Source organism: Suncus etruscus, chromosome 5, assembly GCF_024139225.1.
Source record: "Suncus etruscus isolate mSunEtr1 chromosome 5, mSunEtr1.pri.cur, whole genome shotgun sequence".
Taxonomy (NCBI): Eukaryota; Metazoa; Chordata; class Mammalia; order Eulipotyphla; family Soricidae; genus Suncus; species Suncus etruscus.
Window position 1 is genome coordinate 132999078 of NC_064852.1, and position 27815 is coordinate 133026892.

The following is a 27815-nucleotide window of genomic DNA, read 5'->3' on the forward strand; positions in this document are numbered from 1 at the left end:
CTCTCCTTCTCTTCCTTCCTCCCTTCCTCTCTCCCTCCCTCCCTTTCTCCTCCCTCCCTCCCTTTCTCCTCCCTCCCTCCCTTCCTTCCTCCCTTCCTCCCTTTCTTCCTTCCTCCTTTTTTAAAATTTTTGTTTTTATCATATTGGCTTACATATCTTTCACAGTAGTATGTTAGGTACATATTAACATTGACTCAGGGGAATACCCATAACCAAATTTGTCCTCCCCCATCCCCTTTCCCGTCCTGCAACCCATATCCTTCACCATCACCCCCCCCTGCCCGGACTGCTAGAATAGGTGGTCCCCTCTTTATCTAACTTACTATTAGTGATCATATATCTGTTTGGTCCTGGTACCCTCTCTTGTTTCTTCTCTATTTGAGAGGTGGAGCTAGATAATTCGAGTTATGCGGTTTTGTTTGAAGGAAAGAAAAGCAATAGAATGGGGTAAAAATAAATAAATAAATAAATAAATAAAAGAAAAATCAAATAAGCTGAATATGGACAGAGTCCTTCTAGAGGCTTTCAACCTCAGTTTGAGAAAGGACATTAAAAAGGTTGCTTTCAGGTAAAGTATTTAAATACAGCTAATTGTTTTTCTATTATGATGAATATATTGTTACATATTATACATAACTTGTATATGTTTGATATTATGCAAGTGGTAATATATATACTTATGAACTTATTTCACATTATAAGATAGTTATGGGTACGACTACTATTTTGTTGATAAATAGTTTAGCTAAAGGAATTAGACAGTATACAGAAAAATTAAGAAAAGTGAGAGTCTGGAATAAATTAAAGCTAAAAGCTTCATTATAGTTCAGGGCTTTCAAATATATTATCTACTGTCTTTTGTCTTTAGTTTTCTCACCTATTTTAAATATTTGCTTCAATAATAGGGTTGTTTATGCCAGTTGGCACTAACACACTTAAAAAACAGTGACAAGTTTTAGAAAGAAACATAATATTTATAGAGAAATATTTGAGTGAGAAACAGGACAACATAAAGCAGAGTTTGTTTTTTCTAGTGTAGGTAAAGATGCTTTGTTACATACTGAAGTGATATAAGACTCTAAAGATGAAAAGTGCAGTGTACTTTTAGAAGAAAAATCTGATGTAATCTGCAATGTTTAGTTATGTCAACTGCAGAATTTGACAAGAGCAGGTCTCAATACACCTTAGGAAAATAAGATATGAAACAAAAGTTTGATCAAAACAAAATTGGTTAGTCATTTCTTCATATAGCTTAAGTTTTTACTTAATTTTTTGATATTTTGACATTTTGTGGACAGTTAGTTTATCGTATAGTCTCTTAAAAAGTAGATTGTATTAGCAAAGGAAGATTGTGGCATTGAGACTCTAGCATGCTAATGATACTCAATGAAGAACTGGTTCTGGGTGAAGAGGAATGAAAAAGTTTCAAAAACATGTCGAAGATTTAAAATTTAAAGTATGCTTAGAGTTCATTAACTTCTGAGTTTAAGAGTAATAAAAAATAAGATGCAAAAAGTAATATTTAAGACTATTTTTTATAATATCTTTATTTAAACATCTTGATTACAAACATGATCGTGATTAGGTTTCAGTCATGTAAAGAATACCCCCTTTACCAGTGCAGCATTTCCACCACCAATGTCCCAAATCTCCCTCTATCCCATCCCACTCCCACCTGTACTCTAGACAGGCTTTTCAGTTCCCTCATTCATTCACATGTTTATGATAGTTCTCAATGTAGTTATTTCTCTAACTGCACTCACCACTCTTTGTGGTGAGCTTCATGAAGTGAGCTGGAAGTTCCAGCCTTTCTCTCTTTGTCTCTGAGGATTGTTGCAAAAATGTCTTTTATTTTTCTTAAAACCCATAGATGAGTGAGACTAATCTGCATCTATCTCTCTCCCTTATTTCACAGCATAATAGATTCCATATACATCCATGTATAGGAAAATTTCATTACTTCATCTCTCCTGATGGCTGCATAATAGTCTATTGTGTATTTGTACCACAGTTCAGTTTCTTTAGCAATTCATCTGTTGAAGGGCTCTTGGTTGTTTCCAGAGTCTGGCTATTGTGAATAGGGCTACAATGAATATTGGTGAGGGAAAGGATTTTTGTATTCTTGTGTTCCTAGGGTATGTCCCTAGGAATGGTATAGCTTGGTCAAATGGGAGCTCAATTTCCAATTTTTGGAGGAATCTCCATATTGCTTTCCATAAAGGTTGGACTAGATGGCATTCCCACCAGCAGTGGATAAGAGTTGCTTTCTCTCCACATCCCCTCCAGCACTGATTGTTCTCATTTTTTGTAATGTGTGCCAATCTCTGTGGTGTGAGATGGTATCTCATAGTTGTTTTGCATTGCATCTCCCCAATGATTAGTGATGAGGAGCATTTTTTTTGTGCCTTTTGGCCATTTGTATTTTTTTTTATCAAAGTGTCTGTCCATTTTTCTCCCTCCCTTTTTTTTTTTATGGGATTAGATGTTTTTTCTTGTAAAGTGCTGTCAGTGCCTTATATATTTTGGATATAGACCCTTATCTGATGGGTATTGGTTGAATAGTTTCTCTCATGCAGTGGATGGCTCTTGTATCCTGGGCACTATTTTTTTTTGAGGTGCAGAAACTTCTCAGCTTAATGTATTCCCATCTGTTTATCTCTGCTTCCACTTGTTTGGAAAGTGCAGTTTCCTCCTTGAAGATGCCTTTAGTCTCAGTGTCATGGAGTGTTTTACCTACGTGTTGATCTATATACCTTATGGTATCAGGTCTGATATCAAGGTCTTGAATCCATTTGGATTTTACCTTCATACATGATATTAACTGGGGGTCTAGACTATTTAAGAGAAATTTCATGTCTTTATTAACATTCCTTAAGTAACTAAATTAATAGATATATATTGAGTCCTACTGTGTGCCAGGAGCTCTTCCAGTCATGAACTCTTCCATCATCTAAGTAATAGATGAAATAATAAATAATACATTTATAAAATAGATCATTTTAAGAAAAATATGTGGTTTACGATATAATAAAGGAGGTTGAATTATAGTCTCTGCCAGAAATCATGTTGCTAAAATAATTTTTAAGTTATAATTAAAGGATATATGCAAATCAGTTAGGCAGGCAGAAAAGAACTGATGCTACTCTGTGCTTCACTGAGAGGAAACTAAACATGCAGTCTTGACTGATAGACATGTATAGCATGGGTCATAAGTTGAGTTGTGTACTGCAAAGATGTTTTTATTTATAGACTCAATTATAAGTGATGATGAACACTTTTTCTTATTCTTACTAGCTATCATTTGTCTCCTTTGAAAAAAAGTGTCTTTTGTCCCCTCTCTCCATTTTGGATGGGATTATTAGATATTTTGTTGTTGAATTTTTTGGCAAGTGCCTATATAATTTTTCAAATATTAAAAATTAGATATTAGCTTTTTATTTGATATACTATGTGCAGATATAGCCTATCATTCAGTTGGGTGTCTTTTTTATTTTAGCTAGTTTACTGTGTTATGCAAATCTTTTAATTTTGATGTAGTTCTCTTTGTTTATTATTATCTTTGTTGTTCTACCTCTGTGGTCAACTTGTTGAAGACCATTTCCTGAAGAATTCTGTCTAGGTATTTTTGCATTTTATGAATACTGTTCTAATCTTGAGATACTTTATTCACTTTGAATTTACTTTTCTCAATAGCGTGAGATATAGTTCCACTTTTATTTTTACATGGCACTATATAGTTTTCCTAATATTATTTGCTAAATAAAATTTTCTTGCTTCACTTCAAGTATTTACTCATTGCACTGTAGATTTATTGTTTATAAATGTGATGCTTTATGTCAGTATTTTAATTCTTTTTTATAGTTCTTCAATTCTATCTTAATTCCAGTACCAAATAGTTTTGATTATTATAGCTTTGTAGTCAAAAATTGTAATATTTCTCATCTTTAGTTTTTTACATAAAATTACTTTGGGTATTTTATGGTTAAGTACAAATTTTTGTAGAGTTTGCTACAAGCTCATGAAGTATGACTTTGAAATTTTAATGGGGATTATGTTGAAACTGTATAATGCTCATTATACAAAAGCTCATTTTGATAACATAATTTCTTCCAATTCATGGTCAGAGAATGCAAATCAAAACAGAGAATTGCAAATCAAGGAACAATAAAAATAGTGAGTATTGGTGGAAATATTGTCAGAAAGGGACCTCATTCACTATTGGTGGAATATCCTCTTGTTTAGCCTCTATGAAAAGTATCATGGAGAGTTTTCTAACAATTAAAATCAGAGCTCCTATATAAAACAGTGACAACACTTCTTGGCATCTATACCCCAAACATTATTTTGAAAGAATATATGAAAACCTGTGGTCATTGCAGTGTTTAGATAGCCAATATATAAAAACAACCCAAATGTAAAACTATAGATTAACAGATAAAAAAATTGGTATATTATACAGTAGAATACTATACAGTAGGATGAAGCCATGCAATTTTTGTTGCTGCTAGAGGAGGGTATTAGTAAAGTTATTCATTAGGAAAAGTACAAAAACACAGTGAGCCCTCTCATATGAGGTATATACAACTACACAGTAAAGGAACAACAAATAATCAAAGGCAACAGAATGAGAGAACGGTTTACAGCACTAAGTTTTGAGGCAGCAGAATTGGTTAGTGGATGAGGGGCAATTGGAACATTGATGAGGGAAGTGAGCATTCTGATGGTGGGTGTGGTGCTAGAATAATATATGCAAAATATTATAATTTTGAAGTATTATAAATAACAAAATAAAATTTAATATATATATATTTCAGTTTTAACTTAGAGTATCTCAGAATAGGAACTACTTTGGAAACTGGTTATTGCAGATGGTTGCTAGTGAGATTATAATGGAACAGAATGTGTTTTTAATTCTGAAGACTGGTCCCTAAATAAAAAGAAATAAGCAGAGACAAAGTTAATTGAGATAAAGTTTATGAGTAAGTTGTGTGTGTGTGTTTGTATATATGGAGATGGTACATGCCAAACAGTACACAGGGCATACTTTGTACTTTGGGGTCACATATCTGTGCTTGTGGCCATGTGATTTTGTGGTCAAAGGCAGTTGAGTTATCTGTCTGACCCATGAGGACAAATTGTATTGTGTCATGGAGGCAGAGATTAACGTAGTGAAATTGAAAACCAAGAAACATTACTTGGCATTCACTAGAGTCTGGAAAGTGTCCAGAAATAATTTTTCACTACATCTTTTAGAGTGAGATTGACTCTGCTGACACCTTTTTTGGTAGTGTTTTCTTTTTACAGATGTAGAAAATGAATACAGTATCTTTGAGAATATGAACATAAATGTGGTTTAAGACGGCAAGATTGCAACTAGCATGGTTCATGTATATCATACAAAAATTTGGATTTATTTTAGTGGTCGGCAACCTTTATTTTCAACTGAACCAAATCTCGCCAAAACCACGATTGAAATTTATTTTGAGAGTCACATAGGCCGCGCACTGACAGAGGCTAGGAACAGAGTCATGACTCCTGGAACGGTCCCCTGGCACACAGAAGAGTCAAATTAAAAGTATAAAGAGCCACATGTGGCTCACGAGCCACAGGTTGCTGACTACTGTATTAGATCAATAATAAACACTGAATTATTTTAAAACAGTAATTTATCATATTGGTTTTGTATTCTGAAATAATCAGTTTCTAGAATGGAATGGAGGCAAAAGTTCCATTAAAGTTCTTTTAGAAGATGATTATATGCGGGGCTGGAATGGTGGCACAGCTGTAAGGCATTTATTTGCCTTGCACTAGCTAACTTAGGATGGACCAAGGTTCGATTCCCTAGTCTCATATGGTCCCCCAAGCCAGGAGTGATTTCTGAGCACATAGCCAGGAGTAATCCCTGAGTGTCACAGGTTGTAGCCTAACCCCCCTCCCCAAAAAATATTGTTTTACTTGTCTCCTAAAGTGATTATTATGAAATAATTGTGTCCATGTTCTCCAGTCTTCTGCGATCCCGGTCTCAAGCAAATTGAATTAGGAGGTAAGGCTTTAGGAAGTAGATTTATGCAATATTGGACAATTAAAGTCCTGTATATGGAATTTTTGTTCTTCATAAGGGAAACATCCCCCTCCTCCATGAACACATGTGAATCAAGAAATAGAGCCATATGAGCATACAAAATAAAGTCAGTAAAGGGAGTCAACTGGGGTCAAGATGAGGCCCATCACCAGGCACCAAATCTTCTTATACGTAATTTTGTATTTATTGTCTTGAAAAACTGTGAAAAATAAATCTATGCTGTGTAAAAATTCAATTATTAGTTTTCTGTAATAGTTAATTTAAAATAGTCTCCTAGGGAATAACAATGTAGATATAAAGAGTTAATTTGAACAATTTAAAACATTTAAACTAGTAAGGAGTTGAACAGACATGAAGGAATAATTTTAACTGCAAGGATAATAGTTTTTATTTTGTATTGTGTTTCTGGATGAATGATAAATTACTGGAAGAGGGATTAAGTTTGTGGGAAGAATGTAACTATTTAATAATATTTAATTCTTTTGTGTCTTTGCAACATCAAAGTATAGATGGCTGTAGTTAAGCTGAAAGTGTGTCTTTATATTGTCTGGAACTTTTTTAATTTTCAACTAATATTAACTTAATTATGATTTGTATTAAAATTGTTTTCTTGCTATTGATTTATTAAGAGTTTATCTTATGGAATTTCAGAGTTTTGCTATCATTTATGCTTATACATACCACTCTCTCTACCTAAGTTTTGGTGATGTCCGCCACAGAAAATCCATACTCTACCCACATCATTCCCTCTTATAACCATTATGTTTTTAGTGACCCTAAAATTTAGTACTTTTGTCTGTTGTTTATTCATATTCAAAAAAGGAATGAAGCTATCTGATAATTGACTTTTAATTCCTTACATAAAGCTTAATTACTAATAGCATCTACTTTCACTCACAAACGTGCTCTGATTTGAGCAATAAGCTAAATGATTACTCCAGTTAAAAGATTAATTTCTTCACTTAAAATGTGAAGGAAAACATAATAACTAAGTCTAAATATGACTTTTTGACATAAATTTATTTTGAGTGGAAAGGAAATTAAGAGGCAGTCAATGCAAAAAAAAAGCTCTCATTCCTCTCCTCATATTTTTTCTGCCTAAGGCAGGACATAAATTCCTTTTACTAGAAATAATTCTAGAATCTTATCAGTCCAGAGATGACATTAAAAACCTTACTCTATCAACTTTTTAATATATAAATTTATCTATTTCTACAGTTTACCACCTTTAATATCTAAAATAACTTTTCTTTGTCTCCTTTATTTTTTTGCCGCAAAACTATTTTGTTGCTAAAACTATAAACTACTTTTATAACCAATTGTTCTTATATATGTATCTATCTCTCTATATAGATACATATATAGGTTTTTGGGTCACACACAGTGACGCTCAGGGGTTACTCCTGACTATGTGCACAGAAATAGCTCCTGGCTTGGGACCGTATGGGACGCAGGGGATTGAACCACGGTCCGTTGTAAGTTAGCTGCATGCAAGGCAAATGCCCTACCACTTGCACCACCAATTAGGGCCCCAAAAACATATATTTGAGGGCCAGACAACAGGTAAAACTTAGTGTATTGAGAGCACACAAGAGTTCATGGCATGGTCTCTAACATTTCATGGTTCCCCCCAAACCAGTAGGTGTGACATCTGCATATAGTTCTAGGAGTAATTATGAGCACTGATTGATATGACCCACCTCCCCCTCAGAAAAACCCTCCAAAGTATCTGTTTATGTTACTAATTTTATAAGCTTCTCCCATGATTACATGAGAAATACATGTTCATATATATCCTCAGCATCACAAGGCACACTGAGAACATTCAGATCTTGGAGACTCCCAAGAACTGCTAGATGTGGTGCTGAGGTTATGCATATATAATCATTAGTAATGAAGGTACAAGATTTACTACTTTGCTCTATGTATTATTGTAAGTGGAAGAGTGTAATAAATGCTATATAAAACAAAATGTGTCTGCAGCAAAATAAATGGGTCTTTAGACCACAATCAAAGTAACCTAAGCTTATCAACTTTGTGATAAACAAGGGAACCATCCCAATCAGGCTATGAATATCCAATCTTATGCATATTTCCCACTTAATTAGCTCACTTCTTAAAACCCCCTAATTTCTCTCTTGAAAAAGCCCACTCACATCTTCAGCGTATACTATCTCCTTAACAAATTTATTTTGTTTTGTGACCATACCCAGCAGCACTGAGGGGTTACTCCTGGCTCTTTACTTAGAAAAAACTCCTGGAAGGTTTGTGGGACAATATGGGATCCCTGGGATGAATCAGGTTCTGTCTTGGAAAGGCAGTGTTTAAGGCAAATATCCTTGTGGCCCCAAATATTTTTGAGAAATAAATAACTTGTTTTGTGTTTACTCATAATCTGTTGCTCCTTGAATTTCTCTCTGACAAAAATGGAGATTCTGTTCTTTCTTGATTGAGATTACACACATAATTTTCTAGAAATAAAAGAATTAAATCCTGTTCCAGTCTAAATTCTATTCTGCACTTAATATTCAGTGTGTCAGGAGCATAATTCCCAGTTAAACAAATCAAATGAACATAGGTGTTACTTGCTTATGACAAGAGCTCAACCAGGCTTTCACTTATCACCATGGTTTCCCTTGAGTCCTTGAGTCCTTTCCAGTACCATGAATGCCATTTATTGCTATGCTTTATATATTGTTACACAATTAAAATGCAATATATGAAGTACAAAATTTGTGTCAAGTAGTAAAGTGTGCTGAAGCATTCTGTAACTATTAACAGTAGAGTTTTCATCAATTTAAGCACAAAGAGTTAGGATTAGAGGTAGGAGCAGAAGTAGGGTGGTTAAGAGCAGCTAGAGAAAGAGTATGAGGAGGACAATTATCTGAGGAGGTATAGAGAAATATCTGAGCCATCTAGAGAACAAGGATGACAAGGAGATAATAGAGTGAATTTAAAGATAACAAACAGAAAGCATATAATATAGGAGTTGTCAGAAAATTTGAAGCTGTAAAACTAGATGAAATCATAAGGCAGTTAATTCACATAGAGAAAAGCTCTAGAATTGAGTCTTGATATTTCTAGTACAAGAATAGTGGGAGAGAAGAGGAAAAGGGACAATAGATCAGAGAAGGAGAATCTAATGAGGTAGGAGGAACATCAGGGGAGTATAATGACCTGGAATCCAAATGAATAAAATGTTTTCAGGAGAATGGAGTGATTAGCTCTATCAAATGATGCCCACAGGTCAAGTTAGAAGAGAATTGAGATCTGATAATTGAATTAGCCACATGAGTGTTGTTGGTTACTTTGAATTGAATTTCCATGGATGATTGGGTAAAGTGTATGACTGGAGTGATTTGAAAAGAAGTTGAAAGAATAAAAGGTAAAATTTGAGATAGAAACACACATTTTTAGAATATCGTCAAATATTTGCAATATAAAGAAAAATATTGTTGTAGCTGGGATAAAAATGAAAGTGATACTAAGAGACTAAGATTTAGCAGTTAGATTTTTTAAATTAATTTTCCTCTACAGGAGCAAATATGTGTATCTTATATTTTATACCATTAATACTATACTTGGTAAATTATTAAACATGTTTTCTATTTAATCATTTTGCATAGTCAAAAATGGTTTGTTTTTAAGCTGAAGGAACATTTCTTTCTCTATTAAAATATATTTGCAATAGCAATATAAATACATTTCAAAGACTTAGAGTTCAGAAAGGAATGAACACTTTCTGCTTTGTTCTTCACTAAACAAAACATTTTATTCACTCAAAAATACAAAATAATATAAAACAAAAGAACACAGATCATTTGAAGAAGTGAGAAGATAATGATGAGATGTGAGAAATATGAAAAGGGAAACTAAGATTTTTATTTCCAAAATATTTTATTTTAGTTGATATTTTAATAGCTTTTGGACAGAGATCCATTTTTCAAATAAAGCACTTCAAATTCTACCTTAGATTCAAGTATACTGTAGATCACACATTTACAAGCCAGGATTCATTGAAAGGTTTTCCCTTTATTACTATTGTACTTTGTGATGCAAAACAAGGACTCATTTAGATCACCTTTCATAGATTTTCCTAGGACCAAGAGAATTTCAGAAAATCTATACAGTTGGAAGAGCAGAAGTGGCACTGGTGTGATGGCATAAGCTGCACGTAGGCTTAGAAAAAACCGCTTCAGGGGCCGGAGAGATAGCATGGAGGTAAGGTGTTTGCCTTTCATGCAGAAGAACAGTGGTTCGAATCCCAGCATCCCATATGGTTCCCTGAGCCTGCCAGGAGTGATTTCTGAACGTAGAGCTAGGAGTGATCCCTGGGGGTCACTGGGTGTGGCCCCAAACCAAAATTTAAAAAAAAGGAAAACAGCTTCAGTAATTTATATTGATCTGTTAAAGTATCAAATGGATTAAGTTAGAATTTAGATCTCCATCATTGGATGTGTACAATTTTCTGAAGTAAAAGTGGTTTATTAAGCAAGTTCCACACCTTATATTCATACATTTAACATCTACAGTATTGTAAGAATTGGAGTGTTGGTCATTTGAAGTGAATAAAAGAAAACTTCTTTCAAAATAAAGAAAATTAAACACTTTTTTTATTATAAATGTGTATTCCTTTCAGAGAGAGAGAGAGCGAGAGAGGGGGGAGAATATGTTTTTGATTATTTTTATGCTTTTTGAGAGACATTCACTTGATGGGCATTTGTCCATTCAAGATGTATGATTCTAAGCAGAATGCTATTTATGTTTCAGCAGTGTATATTATATTCATGCAACCATGAAGATCTGGTTTTACTGCATTCAACCTGAGTTATAGGTAGTAAACTTTATTAAACAAGAAACCAGTAGATAGGAAGATGGTAACCTCATGTTTGAGAATATTCTTGTATGAACTATCACAAGTAGCAGCTTACATATGGAAATGATTGGTGGTCTTACTTTTAGAAAGGTAGGTTGTAATCAAATAAGTACTTGAGTTGGTTAAATTTGATTTTCTTCTTATCTTTTAATGCTTTTTAATCTTTTCTCATCATGCTTTCTATCAACTTTGTTTCCTTCCTTTTGTTTCCTGTCCAATCAGTTGACTAAACACATGCTCACCCCCATAATTTATCATTTTAACCTATGGCTCCCTTAGATATTCTGGAAACCCAAAGAGAGTCATATGGCTTCTCATGGAGAAATGCCAGTTTAATGCATTAATATATGTACTTGTTCTTTTTATTTCTTTTTTAACTTTTATTGAGACCAATGTGAATTACAAGTCTTTCACAGTTATATTTAAGGTAAATAGTGATAGTGAATTAGAGCAATTCTCACCACCAGTGATGATCTCCCTTCACTACTGTTCCCAGAATGCATCCCATACTTCCACTCTTAGCCACCTGGACTAATAGTGTAATAGATCCTTTTTGTGTATAGCTTGTTGTGGTTTGGGTCTCTTGATTCTATTGTCATTAACTTTGAGTTGGGTATTTAAGACATATCATTTTTAAAATATCTTTCTGAGCGTAGAGCCAGGAGTAGCCCCTGAGGGCTAATGGGTGTGACCCAAAAACCAAAAAAAAAAAAAGAGAGATATGAATAGCTAAAGAAACTGTGGTACATATACACAATGGAATATAATGTAGCCGCCAGGAGAGATGAAGTCATAAAATTTTCCTATACATGGATGTATATGGAATCTATTATGCTGAGGGAAATAAGTCAGAGGGACAGAGAGACAAACAAAATAGTCTCATTCATCTATGGGTTATAAAAATAAGACATTATTGAAATAATTCCTAAAGATGAGGGTTGGAATGACTGGGTCTGATATCAAGGTCTTTAGTCCATTTGCATTTGACATGTTTTGTAAGAATTTATTCAAGAGACAAAATTGATTAACATAATAAGGTAAACTAACATAACATAGTAAAATAACATAACATATAATATAATTAATATACTATAGTAATACATGTAAGTCAAAGAAAGTTTCTGATTAAAATACAATTTTTTCATAATGGCTTACATAACTTTCACAGTAGTATTTTAGGTATATATTAACATTGAATTAGGAAATACCCATCACCAAATATGTCCTCCCCCCATCCCAGTTCCTTTTCTACAACTCATATACCCCACCATCACCCCCCGGGCTGTTAGAGTAGGTGGACCCCTCTTTGTCTGGCTTACTATTAGTGATCACATATCTGTTTGGTCCTGGAACCCTCCCTTGTTTCCTCCTCTATTTAAGAGGCAGAGCTAGATAAATCGGGGTATGTGGTTTTGTTTGAAGGAAAGAAAAGCAATTGATTGGGGTACAAAATAAGAGAAAAAAAGAAGTCAAATATGCTGAAAATGGGCGGAGTCCCTCTAGAGGCTTCCAACCTCAGTTTGAGAGAGGATGTGGAAAAGGTAATTGAAACACCACAACAATACAGAAAGAAATATCAAATTAAATAATCAGTGAGCACTACAGCAATAAAGACAAGCACCACACAATAGTCAAAAAAAATCGATCAATCGATAAATAAATATGTGGAAAAATGATTGTTTTGTGCCTTTTTTTCCCTTTTCTTCCCCCCCCCCGCATTTTTTTTGACGTCTTTATGTTGGTGTAGAGATTGAAGTTGATGTCTCTAATATTATTTTATTTTATCTTATCTTATCTTATCTTTCTCTTTCTTTTTGCACTCAGCATGATTTGATTTCAGAATCGAGACGATTGTGTGGTGCTTGTCTTTTTATGCATTTATTGGTGTGGCTTGGAGAGCAATGCCTTTTGATTTCGACCTGCTTTTGCTCTCTGAGATGTGGGGCTGGGTCCCTTCTCTGGATTGTAGCTCTGGGTGGGACTGTTGGGTGGGCTGGCTGAAGTTTGGCCTCTAGTGTTCCCTCTAGTGGGAGCCTGGCTAGTGTTTCCCCCTCTTGCTGCCAGCCATGCAGTACCGCACCTGGCCACAATAGTGGGGGCACTGTTGAGTCTGGCTTCTTTGCTCTCCTCTCCTACCTGGAAGTCAGCAGAGCTCCGCCTCCTCCAGGCCTCTGTTGGAAAACCCTCTTGTCTATGGTTCCTGTCCCATTCCAGCTGGGGGCACCGGAGATGCAGTTGAGGGTGGGGCAGAGGCAGCGGAAAGTCCCCTGGCAAATAACCTTGCAGATGCGGCCGGGGGAGGGGCGGGGGCAGCAGAGGGTCTCCTAACTTGTGCCGCTGGGAAAGCTTACAGATGTGATGGGAGAGGGGAGGATGCAAAGGAATGTCTCCTCCCTTGTGCTGCCCCCGGGAAAGGTCACAGACGTGACGGGGAGAGGGGTCGAGGCAAAGGAAGGTCTCCTACCTTGTGCCTCCCCGGGACACCTCACAGAGTTGACAGGGGGAGGGGCGGAGGCAAAGAAAGGTCCCCTGGCGAGTGCCGCCCTGGGAGACCTCACAACTTACCTTGTGCCATCCCAGGAAACCTCACAGATGTGATAGAGGGGGGGGGGGGCAGAGGCAAAGGAGGGTCCCCTGGCAAGCGCCTCCAGAGAAACCTCACAGATGTGACGGGGGTGGGGGGGGGGAGGCAAAGGAAGGTTCCCTGGCATGTGCCGCCTGAGAAACCTCACAGACACAATGCTGCATTTGACTTTTGTGCATAGTGTTAGATGGAGATCTGATTCGTGTTTTTTTTTTTTTTTTTTTTTTTGTGTTTTTTTGTTTTTGGCAAGTGGCTGACTAGTTGTTCCATAAGACTGAATCATTTTTCATTTCCACTCACTGCTCATGAGACTACTTTGCCCCTGGTACCATCACTTTCTACTTTCTTAGTCTATAGTAAGACATAGAAACATGAGGCAGAACAAGATGATTCATGTTCTGTGGTTCTGATTAATAAAAAAAAAAAAAAGGAAAAGAAAAAAAGTGAGTGGGAGCCCCTGTCTAGAAGCTCTAAATATGAATTAAATAAAAAGAGAGAAATGAGGGGCTGGTATGTTGAGGGTTTTTCTTTGCTTGTTTGTTTTTGCATAAGCACATCATCAATATTGGGGAAATTAGAAAGAAAATTACCTTGGCCTAAGAAATACAGGATGTCTCCACCATTGAAGCATATTCTCGTGAGTCCTACTCTAGGTTCCAGACCTGTTCATTGTCAAAACTGAAAGTATTTCTTTGTGGTTCCAGAAAAATTTCTGCTTGGTGTGGTTGTCAAAATCAGTCCTCTGTAATTGGAGATTTTGTTTTTTTTGCACAGAATCTATGTTATTCAAAGTATCAACCATTGGGTCGGAAAGATAGTTTGGAGGTAAGACATTTGCCTTGCATGAGAAGGATTGTGGTTCAAATCCCAGCATCCCATATAGTCCCCTGAGCCTGCCAGGGGCAATTTCTGAGCATAGAGCCAGAAGTAGCCCCTGAGCACTGCAATGTGTGACCCAAAAACCAAAAAAAAAAAAAAATGTATCTACCATTTAGACCATTGTGTTTCTTCATGGAGTTATTCTAAATATCACATATAAGTGATATCATTCTGTATTTGTCCTTTTTCTGGCTTAGTATTTCATTTAACATAACATTTTGAAGCTCCATCTATGTTGCTGCAAATTGCATGATTGTATCATTTCTTATTGCTATGTAATATTCCATTGTGTATATGTTTCCGATATTCATTATCCACTCATCTGTTGTTGGACATCTAGATTGATGTGGTATATATGCCATTTATGTGGTATATGGACACATACATATACTTTTTATGATATCTACCCATTTATATGATACATAAACCATCTTATATGATAGGGTATCTGAGTAGGCTGATTCCAGGTATTGGCTATTGTACTGAGTACTGCAATGTATAGGGGTGTGCATACATACTTTTGGATGAATGTCTCTCAGTCCTTATAGTAGATACCAAAGGGAGAAATCATTGGGTCATATGGTAGTTCAATCTTGAGTTTACTGAGAGTCCTCCACACTGTTTTCCATAAGGGTGTAACTATGTGGCATTCCCACCATCAGTGGATGAGAATTTCTTTCTTACCACATTCCCGTCAGCAGAGATTGTTCCCATTCTTTTTTGATATGTGCTTTCCTCACTGGTGTAAGACTGCTGTCTTGAATAGGATTTTCAATGATGACATATGATGAATATGTTTTTGTATGTCTATTGGCCATCTATTGGTCTTCTCAGATAAATGTTTATTCATTTCTTCACCACGTTTTTCTATATTTTTTTTTAGATTTTGTGTTGCTAACCTTTCTGAGTGCTTTGTATATTCTAGATATCAGCCCTTTATCTAATGTTTTGAGTGAATTTTTTCCCATACCATTAGCTGTATTTTAGTTTTAACCAGTGCTTATTTTGCCATACAGAAACTTGTTAGTTTGATGTAGTCCCATTTATTTAGGTTTGATGTTATAGTTCTAACTGGTGTTCTAACAGCAAAGACTTTTTTGAGGTGTAAGTCTTGAAGTTTTCTGCCTATTTTTCCTCAATAAACTTTATATTTTGGGGTATGATTTCAAGGACTTTAATCGATTTTGAGTCTATTTTTTTGTAAGGTGTGAGGTATGGATCAATCCTTAATTTCTTACAGGTGGTTATCAAGTTCTTCCAGCATCATTTGTTGAAGAGAATATCTCTGTTACATTTCAAATTCTTGGTTTCTTTGTCAACTCTTAGTTGACCATATATTTGAGGGTATGTAGTTGGATATTATATTCTGACCCATTATCTGAGCCTCTGTCAGCCTACAGTACTGTTTAGATCACTCTGACTTTATAGTAGAGCTTTAGGTTAGTTAAAGAAATGCCACACAGTTTTTTATATTTTTAATATGTATTTGGCTAATCTAGGTCTTTTGTAGTTACATGCAAACTTTTTTTTAAATTACTATGTTCTAATTTCTTAAGGAATGATGTCTGAATTTGAATATGGATTACATTGAATCTATATAATAGCTTAGAAAAGATGGTCATTTTGATGATATTAATTCATCCTACCCATGAGTATGGGATGCTCTTCTCATTTCTTAGTCCTCTTCAATTTTTTATGAAGTGTTTTGAAGTTTTTGTGGTATAGGTTTTTCACCTCTCTTATTAGGTTGATTCCTAAGTAATTGATATTTTTAGATACTATTTTAAATGGGATGGACTCCATAATCTCTTTCTCCTTTATTTTGTTATTCGTATAAAGTAATGCTACAGTTTTTTTGCATAACTTTGTAGCTGGCCACTTTGCTATATTGATTCATTGTTTCTAGGAGCTTTTCTGTGGTCTCTTTAGGGTTTTTGATGTATATCATCATATTATCCGCAAATAGAGATAGCTTGATTCCCTCTTTCCCTATTTGAATTCCTTTTATTTCCTTTTCTTGTCTTATTTATATTGTGAGGACTTCTAAAACTATGTTGAACAAGAATGGAGACAGTAGACAGCCTTGCCTAGTGCCTGACCTTAGTGGAAATGCTCTCAGTTTTTCACTGTTAAGGATAATGTTAAAATGAAGTTCCTTTCAACTTTATTTTGCTGAGTGAATGGCAGTTGGATTTTGTCAAATGTCTTCTCTATGTTAATTGATATGATCACGAGGTTTTTGTCTTTCTTTTTGTTAATGTGGTGTATGATGCTGATTGATTTGTATATGTTGAACCACTCTTTCATCTCTGGGATGAAACCCATTTGGCCATGGTATGTAATATTTTTAATGTGTTGTTGAATTCTGTTTGCTAAAATTTTGTTCAGGACTTTTGCATTCATCTTCATTAGTTAGATTGGTCTTTAGTTTTCTTTCTTGGTGGTGTCTTTGTCAGTTTTGGGAATGAGCATGGTATTAGCCTCATAAAAGAAAGTAGGGGGTGATTCCTATCTTTTCAATGTTCTGGAAGAGTCTGAGGATCAATGGTAATAATTCCTGTCTGTTTGATAGTATTTGCATGTAAAGCCATCTGGTCCTGGACTTTTATTCTTGGGGAATTTCTTAATTATTGTTTCAATTTCTTTAGCTGTGATTGGCCTTTTTAGGCTTTCTACTGTCTCCTTATTAAATCTCGGGAGATGATATTTTTTCCATGAATCTGTCAGTTTCTTCTGAGTTTTCTAACTTAACTCAGTACACTTGTTCATAATGAGCCCTCATGATGTCCTAAATTTCTTGAGGTTCTGTTGTAATCTCTTCCTTTCATTTGTGATCTGATTTATTTGGGTGTTTCCCCCCTTTTTTTTGTGAGTCTTGCCAGTCATTTGTCTATCTTGTTTATTGTTTCTAATTACCAGCTCCTGGTCTCATTGATTATTTGTATTGTTTTCTTTGTTTCTGTGTTATTTATTTCTGTTCTGGTTTTACTTATTTATTTTTCTTTTGGTTTTTGGGTCACATCCAGCAGTGCTCAGGGTTTACTCCTGGCTCTACACTCAGAAGTTGCTCCTGGCAGGCCCGGGGGGATTATATGGGATGCCGGGATTCGAACAACCGTCCTTCTGCATGAAAGGTAAGTTTATTACCTTTACGCTATCTCTCTGGACCCTCTGTTCTGGTATTATTATTTTTGTGTTCTACCTGTGTTTAGGTTTCTTTGCTGTGGTTTTACCGAACTATAAGGTGTTCCTTTAAGCTGTTTATTTTTTTATTTTCCTCCTTCCTAAAGTAGGCTCATATTGCTTACTATAAATTTTCCTTTAATTAGTGCTTTTGCTGCGTTTCATAGATTTTGGCTATTTGTTTTTCTATTGTCATTCATCTCAAGTAATCTTATTTTTATGCACATTTACCTAATGTTTTTCTTCTGTGTTACATTTTTTTAATTTATTTTTTTATTTTTTATTTAAACACCTTGATTACAAACATAATGGTTGTTGGGTTTCAGTCATACAAGAAAATGCCCCCTTTCACCGTGTAATATTTCCATCATCAGTGCACCCATCTCATTGGTCAAGGAATTTTTTTATTTCTTCCTTGATTTCCTCTTTGATCTAGCTGTTGTTGCGCAGCATGTTGTTTAACTCCAGGAGTTAGATTTTCTTCACATCTTCTTTTTGCAGTCAATCTTGATCTCTATTGCATTGTGGTTTAATAGGGTATTTGGAATAATTCTTATATCTGTAACTTTATGAAGTTAGATTTATGTCATGAAGCATGGTCTATTCTAGAGAAGATTCCATGTGTACTTGAGAGGAATGTGTATTCCACTTTCTGGGGATGGAGGGCCCTGTATAAGTCCATTAGTCCTAGAATTTTTAGTTTCTCATTTAAGTTTCTTATGTATTTGCTAGTTTTCTGCCTAGTGGATCTGTCTACTGGATCTAGAGAAAATAATTTATTGAAGTCTCCTACTATCACATTTCTGCCCATATGTTTATTTTTTTCTGGCTCTGCATTTGGTGCATAAATATTAATAAGAGTTAGTACTTCTTGGTCTAACATCCCCCTGATCACTAAGTAGTGTTTATCTTTGTGTCTGAGCACTTTCTGGAGGTTAAATGCAATTTGGTCTGATGTAAGTAAGGCTGTTCCAGAGTTTTTAGTTTTCCGGTGACTTGAATTTTTATTTTGAGCCTGTGCTTATCCTGATCTTTTAGATGTGTTTCCTGCAGGCAGAAGATATCCGGTTTTTGTTTTCTGATCCAACCCTCTACTTTATGTCTTCTATTGGGAGTTTATTCTGTTGACATTTAAGGAGATTATTGACAGAGAGGGTTGTTGTGCTGTTATATTGTGTAGGGTTGTTGTTGTTGTTGTTACAATTGGGTGCTTGGGTTGTGTACTTGATCTCTGAGTAGTTTATTAGAGTTGTGAGGTTTTAGTCCTCCCTCCCATGTAAATGAAAGTTTTGCTGAGTAGTGGACTCTAGGTTGAAATTTTTCTTCATTCAGTAATTTAAATATGTCATTCCACTGTCTTCTTGCTTGATTTTTTCAAATGGGAGATTTGATTCTTTGTTCCTTCCTTTGTACTTGAGATTTTTCTTCTCCTTATTGCTTTAAAGAATTCATTTCTCTGATTTTTGCCATTTGGATTACTATGTCTTGGTATTGATCTATTAAAATCTATTTTATTTAGAACTTGTTTTTCTGCCTGGATTTGTACAGATGCCTCTTTTCAGAGAGTGGGAAAATTTTTCTGCTATTATTTCCCTCACTACTTGTTCTTCCCCTTTACCCTTTCCTCCCCTGTAGATTATTTCTTTTGGCTTTGTTCATCAAGTATTTCACAATGTTTTGCCTCTCATTTCTTTATTGATTTCTTTACTCTTGTTGGCTTGCATTTTGTCTTCAAGTTCATCTATACAATTCTCTATGTGTGTAATTCTGTTACTGTGGCTTGCTAGCATGTTTTTTTAGTTCCTTAGTTCCATTTGTATAGACTCTTTCATCTTCTGATAGAATTCTTCTTTGAGTTGGTTGAATTGTTCATTAATAACCTTCTTTGGTTAGTGATTCTTTGAATTCCATTGCTAAGATGATAAATGCTAATCTTAGGTCCTCATCTATGAAGTTCTTGCATTTTGGAGGACTTGAAAATCAGTTAGGATTTCTCTCCATGTCTCCAGCTGATAGTGTTTTCCTTAATTACTCCATTGTTTTTTGCATGTGGTGGTTTGGGGTGTAGGAATTTTAGGGTGTTAGTAGATCTATTTTAGGGTTTATTTATTCAAGGTATGCAAAGTTATCCAAGTATGATAGAGATGCTACAATCTAATTTGATGGGTTTTTCTTTTGGTTTGGGGACTATATATTTTCTAAGGAAGAAAGAAGTTGGACATGGTCTGCCTAAGTTTATCTGATAAGACTGAGGTATTAGTGGGGTTTGTGTGGTAGGGAGGCTATAGCCTGAGTGTGTATGGACAGATCCCCCTGATATCTCTTGGTCAGAAGAATAAGATTTTCACCAATGTGGTTGAGGTACAGTGAATGATGATGAGTGGAGGTGCTACTTTTACACAATTCACCTTTAAAACTTTCCTTTGGTTACCCAGCATCTGAGGAGGCTGTGGTTTGAGAGACATGGGTGGCTGGGCGGTGACAATTAGGGAAAAGGGCCGCAGTCCACCTTAAATCCCTTCCCTTGCTTCCATGCACCTCCTAAATGGGGGGTTCCACGTTTTAGTTGGGTGGCTCCTGGGTGGTTTTACTGGTGTCAGAGGAGACCATGTGGGGTGGGGGCATGGGCATCTGGGCAGTGCCAATTGATAAAAGGCTTCTGGTTTACTTTTAATTTTAGCTCCTTTAGGGCCAGTTTCATTAATTTTGAGTTTAGTCTTACTTGGATAACCTGAAGCTGAATTAAGATTCTCAAGCATAAAATCTAATTCTAATTCTATTATCTTTTTCTTTTAATAACTTATAGTATTTATTTTTCTTGAATTGCCTAGTTGAATCATGATTATGTGTTGGCTTTTACATAATTCAACATTGTTATCCGTCCTTTTAATCATTTATTATGTAGCATATTTTTTAGACTTGAGAGAATGAAAGACTCTGTTTAGCTAATGTTCTGCTAATAATTATTTTTCTTTAATTTAAAATACATATTCATTTTTCTTTATATAGAATATTTTACTTAAATTATGCTCTTTAACTAAAAGTATTTCTGGGATCATAAAGATATCTTCAGCAACACAAAAGGTCTCCAGGGGCAATTCCTGAGCACAGAGTGAAGAGTGAGTTTTGAGCACTTCTAAATGTGGCCTCTAAAAAAAAAAACAAATAAAGCAAAAGAAAAACTTTTATTTTTCATCTTATAAACAGCTAAAGATATTTTAGAGTGTTTTAAGACCTATATAAACATTTATAATATTGTCAAAATGGAAAAATACATTAAGTTATAAAGAATAAATATGATTATAATAAGTATATTTTGAACCTCTTAACAGGAGTAAACCAACTGATTGTAAAAACTATATGGGATCTGCTCATATTTCTTTAACTATCTTGAGAATCTCATGTAGACAAGCATACCAAGTATGGGTGCTCACTAAGTTCTACACAAGAGGAAAGTTGTTAATATGACAGAGTGACTAAAAATCAATAAGAAATGGGAATCACTCTAAGTGCCTAGACACTTCAATAGACACGTTTTGAGTCACAGTGTACTTATGTTGAAAGAGATACCCATTAAGACTGCACTCCAGTTGCCATGTTTGTATCCACCATTCTTTATTGATGTTCTCTTATTCATTTGTCATCCCTAGTCCATGTTAATGGGCCTCTTGTCTCAGAATAAATCACTAAGTCCTGACTAAAAACATGCTTTGGAGATGCCACTCTAACACATTATTTATAACTGCAAAGTTTTAGAGTTTCTATTTACATTTGCTTCCTTTTTGTTTGCTTATTAAATTAAACATTTTATTGGATTAATTTTATTTATCATGATGTTCAATACTATTAAAAATAGAGTCTCAGGCATACAGTGTTTCAAATCTGACCCACCCACCACAAGTGCCAGTGTCTCATGGTCAACATTACACTTCAGATGTTTCTTTTGAGCTAGGATATTTTATTTATTTTAATATATTTATAACAAACTAACTAGATTTATTATGAACTGAAACCAGAGTGAAACTGCTAATTTATTATGAGTGAAACCAGAGTAAAATGATGGCCTGTTGCATGGGAGAAGAATGAAAGCCTAAGTGAGAGTAAGGATATGAAAAGAGAGATGAAAAGGGTTAAGGATCTAAGGAAAAGGGGCCAGTGATATGGGACATGCAAAGAAGTAACTACTAGAATGTTGGGAATTTTGAGGGAAAGCTTTGGAGATCAATTTAGTCTTGCTCATTTAACTTTCTGATGCACAATGCTTTCATCTGTAAAATAGCCTTAGTGGATTGCTTCTATACAGAGTGGCTGTGCTGGTAAAGAAGGTTATGAATGAGGAAAAATAAAGGTATTTTAACATAAAGGGATTCAGAGGGATAGGGCTCTGGGTGGGGAATGACCAAAGGGAGAAGTTGGATATTAAAAGTCATAACAGAGGGCATAAAAAACTGCAAAAGTAAACACTGCAGACTGATTTTGCCTCTGAGTATGTGTCATAGAAGAGATGGTTTCAATTATTGTCTTCTTATTCCATAGTAATAAACTTTTTCACTTTGTTGTTTCTGGGGATAGATTTCAATGGTGATTTTTCTTTTGGAAAAGGAGAGATCAAACCTGTGCTCATACATGCATTTGCTCAACCACTTGAGTCACATTCATAGCCTGATGTTTTTTGCATTCTTTTTTCTTTATTTGAACATCTTGATTAAAAATATGATTGTGATTAGGTTTCAGTCATGTAAAGAACACCCCCCTTCACCAGTAAAACATTCCCACCACCAATGTCCCAAATCTCCCTCCATCCCACCCCCCCCACCTGTGCTCTAGACAGGCTTTCCAGTTTCCTCATTCATTCACATGATTATGGTAGTTCTCTGTGTAGTTATTTCTGTAACTACACTCACCACCCTTTGTAGTGAGCTTCATGAAGTGAGCTGGAAGTTCCAGCCCTCCTCTCATTGTCTCTGAGAATTGTTGCAAAGATGACTTTTATTTTTCTTAAAACCCATAGATGAGTGAGACTACACTGCACCTCTCTCTCCCTCTGAGTTATTTCACTCAGCGTGATAGACTCCATGTACATGCATGTATAAAAAATTTCATCTTTCCTGACGGCTGCATAATATTCATTGTGTATATGTACCACAGTTTCTTTAGCCATTCATCTGTTGAAGGGCATCTTGGTCTTTTTTTTTTTTTTTTTTTTTTTTTTTAGAGCCTGGCTATTGTGAATAGTGCTGCAATAAATATAGATGTGAGGAAGGGGTTTTTGTATTGTATTTTTGTGTGTATATCCCTAGGAGTGGAATAGCTGGGTCGAATGGGAGCTCATTTTCCAGTTTTTGGAGGAATCTTCATATCGCTTTCCATAGAGGTTGGACTAGAGAGCATTCCCACCAGCACTGGATAAGAGTTCCTTTCACTACACATCCCCGCCAGCACCAATTGTTCTCATTCATTGTAATGTGTGCCAATCTCTGTGGCACACATCTCCCTGATGATCAGTGATGAAGAGCATTTTTTCATGTGCATTTGGCCTTTTGTATTTTTTTTTATCAAAGTGACTGTTCATTTGTTCTCCCCATTTTTTGATGAGATTTGATGTTTTTTTCTTGTAAAGTTCTGTTAGTGCCCTGTATATTTTGGATATTAGCCCTTTATCTGATGGGCATTGGGTGAGTAGTTTCTCCCACACAGTGGGTGGCTCATATTCTGGGCACTATTTTTTTTCAGGTGCAGAAGCTTCTCAGTTTAATGTATTCCCATTTGTTGATCTCTGCTTTCACTTGTTTGGAAAGTGCAGTTTCCTCCTTGAAGATGCCTGCAGTCTCAATGTCATGGAGTGTTTTTACCTACGTGTTGTTCTATATACCTTATGGTATCAGGTCTGATATCAAGGTCTTTAATCCATTTGGATTTTACCTTCGTACATGATGTTAACTGGGGGTCTATGTTCGCTTCTTTGCAAGTGGTTAACCAGTTCTGTCAGCACAACTTGTTGAAGAGGTTTTCCCTACTCCACTTAGGATTTCGTGCTCCCTTGTCTAAAATTAGGTGATTGTATGTCTGGGGAACATTGTCTGAGAACTCAAGCCTATTCCACTGATCTGTGGATCTGTCTTCATTCCAATACCATGCTGTTTTGATAACTATTGCTTTGTAGTACAGTTTCAAGTTGGGAAAGTAAGGCCTCCCATTTTCCTTTTCCCTAGGAGTGCTTTAGCTATTTGAGGGTGTTTATTGTTCCAGATGAACTTCATAAGTATTTGATCCACTTCTTTGACGAATGTCATGGGTATCTTTAGAGGGATCACATTAAATCTGTATAATGCTTTGGGGAGTATTGCCATTTTAATGATGTTAATCCTGCCGATCCATGAGCAGGGTATGTGTTTCCATTTCCATGTGCCCTTTCTTATTTCTTGGAGCATGACTTTATAGTTTCCTTTTTATAGGTCCTTCACGTCTTTGGTCAAGTTGACTCCAAGATATTTGAGTTTGTGTGGCAACTAATGTGAATGTAATTGCCTTCTTGATGTCCATCTCTTCCCTATCATTATTGGTGTATAAAAAGGCCATTTATTTCTCTGTGTTAATTTTGTAGCCTGCCACCTTGCTATATGAGTCTATTTTTTCTTGAAGATTTTTGGTAGAGTCTTTAAGGTTTTCTAAGTAGGTATCATGTCATCTGCAAACAGTGAGAGCTTGACTTCTTCCTTTCCTATCTGGATTTTCTTGATATCTTTTTCTTGCCTGATCACTATAGCAAGCATTTCCAGTGCTATGTTGAAGAGGATTGGTGAGAGTACAAATTCTTGTACCAGAATTTAGAGGAAAGATTTTTAGTTTTTCTCCATTGAGGATAATATTTGCCATTGGCTTATGGTAGATGGCTTTAACTTGATTGAGAGGGGTTCCTTCCATTTCCACCTTGCTGAGAGTTTTGATCAAGAATGGGTTTTGGACCTTATCAAATGCTTTCTCTGTGTCTATTGATATGATCATGTGATTTTGATTTTTCTTGTTGATATTTTGTATTATGTTGATAGCTTTACGGATGTTAAATCATCCTCCCATTCCTGAAATGAAACCTACTTGGTCGTAGTGTATGATCTTCTCGATGATGCATTGGATCCTATTTGCCATGTTTTTGTTGAAGATCTTTGCATCTGCATTCATCAGGTCTGTAATTTTTTTTTGGCAGTGTCTCTGTCTGGTTTTGGTATCAAGGTGATGTTGGCTTCATAAAATGTTTGGGAGTGTTCCCGTTTTTTCAATTTTATGGAAGAGCCTGGCTAGGATTGGTAGTAGGTCCTCTTGAAAGGTTTGAAAGAATTCATTAGTAAATCCATCTGACGCTGGGCTTTTCTTTTTGGGTAGATGTTTGATTCCAGTTTCAATTTCCTCAATAGTGATGGGGGTGTTTAGATATGTTATATCCTCCTTACATAACTGTGGAAGGCTATAACTTTTCAAGAATTTATCTATTTTTTTCTAGTTTCTCATGTTTATTAGCATAAAGTTTCTCAAAGTAGTCTCTGGTTACCCTTTGGATCTCTGCAGTATCTGTCATGATCTCCCCCTTCTCATTTCTAATGTGGGTTATCAGGTTTCTCTCTTTCTTTGTGAGTTTTGCCAATGGTCTATCAATCTTGTTTATTTTTCAAAGAACCAACTTCTGCTTTGGTTGATCTTTCAGATTGTTTTTTGGTTTTCTACTTCATTGATTTCTGCTTTCAGTTTTGCTATTTCCTCCTGTCTCCCTATTTTTGGTTCCTTTGTTGGTCATTTTCTAATTTTATGAGCTGTGTCATTAAGTTATTCACCTATGCCCCTTCTTCCTTCCTGATGTGTGCTTGTAAAGCTATAAATTTTCCTCTCAGGACTGCTTTTGCTGTATCCCATAGATTCTGGCAGTTTATGTCTTAATTATCATTTGTTTTCAGGAAAGTTTTTATTTCCTCTTTGACTTCATCTTGAACCCACTGGTTTTTCAGTAGCAGGCTGTTTAATTTCCAATTGTTAAAGTTTTTTTCTGTGTGCCTTTTTAGTTCACATCTAATTTCAGAGCCTTTTGGTCAGGCAAGGTAGCCTGCAAGATTTCTATCCTTTTGATTTTATGAAGGTATTTTTTTATGTGTCAGCATGTGTTCTATCTAGAGAATAATCCATGTACATTGGAGAAGAATGTGTATCCAGTTTTTTGGGGGTGGAGTGTCCTATATTTATCTACTAGTTCTCCTTCTTTCATTACTCTTTTCAGGGCTAGTATGTTTTTGTTGGGTTTCAGTATGGTTGATCTATGAAATGTTGACAGGGCCATGTTGAGGTCTATCACAATTATTGTATTATTGTTGATGTCTTCTTTCAGATTTGTCAATAATTATATTAGATAATTTTCTGGTCTCTCATTGGGTGCATATATGTTTAATAATCTGATTTCTTCCTGTTGCACATTTCCCTTGATTAATAAATAGTGTCCATCTTTATCCCTTACAACTTTTTTGAGTATAAAGTTGGTGTCATCAGATATTAATATGGCCATCCAGCTTTTTTAAGGGTGTTGTTTTATTGGATGATTTTCCTTCAGCCTTTGATTTTGAGTCTATGTTTGTTCTGACTATTCAGGTGTGTTTCTTGTAGGCAGCAGAAGGTTGGATTGATCTTTTTGACCCATTTTGCCACTCTCTGTCTTTTAATTGGTAAATTTTGTCCATTGACACTGAGGGAGATGATTGTCATAGGATTTAATGTCATCTTTGTAGATAAGTTTGCTGTGTTTTTTGGTCTCTCTTGTCTTAAAGTAGGCCTTTCAGTTTTTGCTTTAAGGCTGGTTTTTTTATCTGTGAAGTTTCTGAGCTGTTGTTTATCCATGAAGCTATGTATCCTTTCTTCAAACATGAACGTAAGTCTGGCTGGGTGCAGTATTATCGGTGAGGCATCCATTTCATTCAGTCTTGTCACAATATCCCACCACTCTCTCTGGCCTAGAGAGTTTCTTGTGACATGTCTGCTGTAAGTCTTAGGTAATGCTCCTTTAGATGTAATTTTCCTTTTTGATCTTGCTGCTTTCAGTATTCTATCTCTATCTGGCAGAATTTGGTCCATTGTAACGAGGATGTGTCTTGGGGTGTTTTTCTTTGGGGTCTCTTTTAACTGGTACTCTTCAGGCATGCAGGATTTGATTGCATGTAGTCTTTAACTCTGGGAGTATCTCTTTGATAATGTCTTTGACAGTTGATTCTTCCTGGATATCTCCTACCATGGGCCCTCTGGGGCCACTCCAATGATTCTTATGTTGTTTCTGTTGAGTTTATCAAAGATTTCTTTTTCCATTGCCTGATCGTTTGTCTTAAGGTTCTTTTCCAATTTCCTCTGCTGTGTTGAGTTTTCCTGTATCTCATCTTTCAGCATGCCGATTTTGTCCTCAAGCTGCTGTTACCCTGCTAACAAGGGCTATCCACTGAGTTTTTCAGTTCAGCTACCGTGTTTTTCAGATCTGTTATTTTAGTTTTTGAGTTTTCTGATTTTGATTCTTTGTGTTCTGTTCAAATCGATCTATGCTTTCTTTGAGTTCTACAAACATCTTCCATATCGCTATTCTAAACTCCTTATCTGAGAGGTTAATCAGATGGTTGGGATTTTTTAGGTCATTTGAGCTATCATCTTCATTCTCTGTTCATGGTGTTTGCTTGCGAGGTTTCCCCATTGTCACGTTTGTAGTGCAATTTTTTTCTGTGTGTTTTGGTGGGGTTCATTGGTTAGAAAGATTGTATGGCCACAAAGTGAAGCAGAGTGGCCGTGCTCTTCTGAAGCCTCTGAGAGAGCTATTTTTCTGGACCCTTTTTGGCCCACTCCCAAGAGGTTTTGGAGACAGGACAGTGGAAAAACATGCACAGGCAACACTCACAGTCGGGAATCACTGGGCAGGCATATATTTTCCCAGCCTGACTTCATAAACAGGGGGACCTTCCTTTCTGTAGAATACTGTGGATAGCCAGTTTTTCATGGTCAGATACAGTTCCTTGGCACTCCGACTCCCTTGGATGAGCCTCTGGGAGAGCTAATTTTTTGGACCCTTTTTGGCCCACTCCCAAGAGGTTTTCGGAGACAGGACATGTGAAAAACACGCACAGGCAACACTCACAGTTGGGAATCACTCTCATAGCCTGATTTTAATTTTTCTAGGACAATTTAAAAATGAACATCTT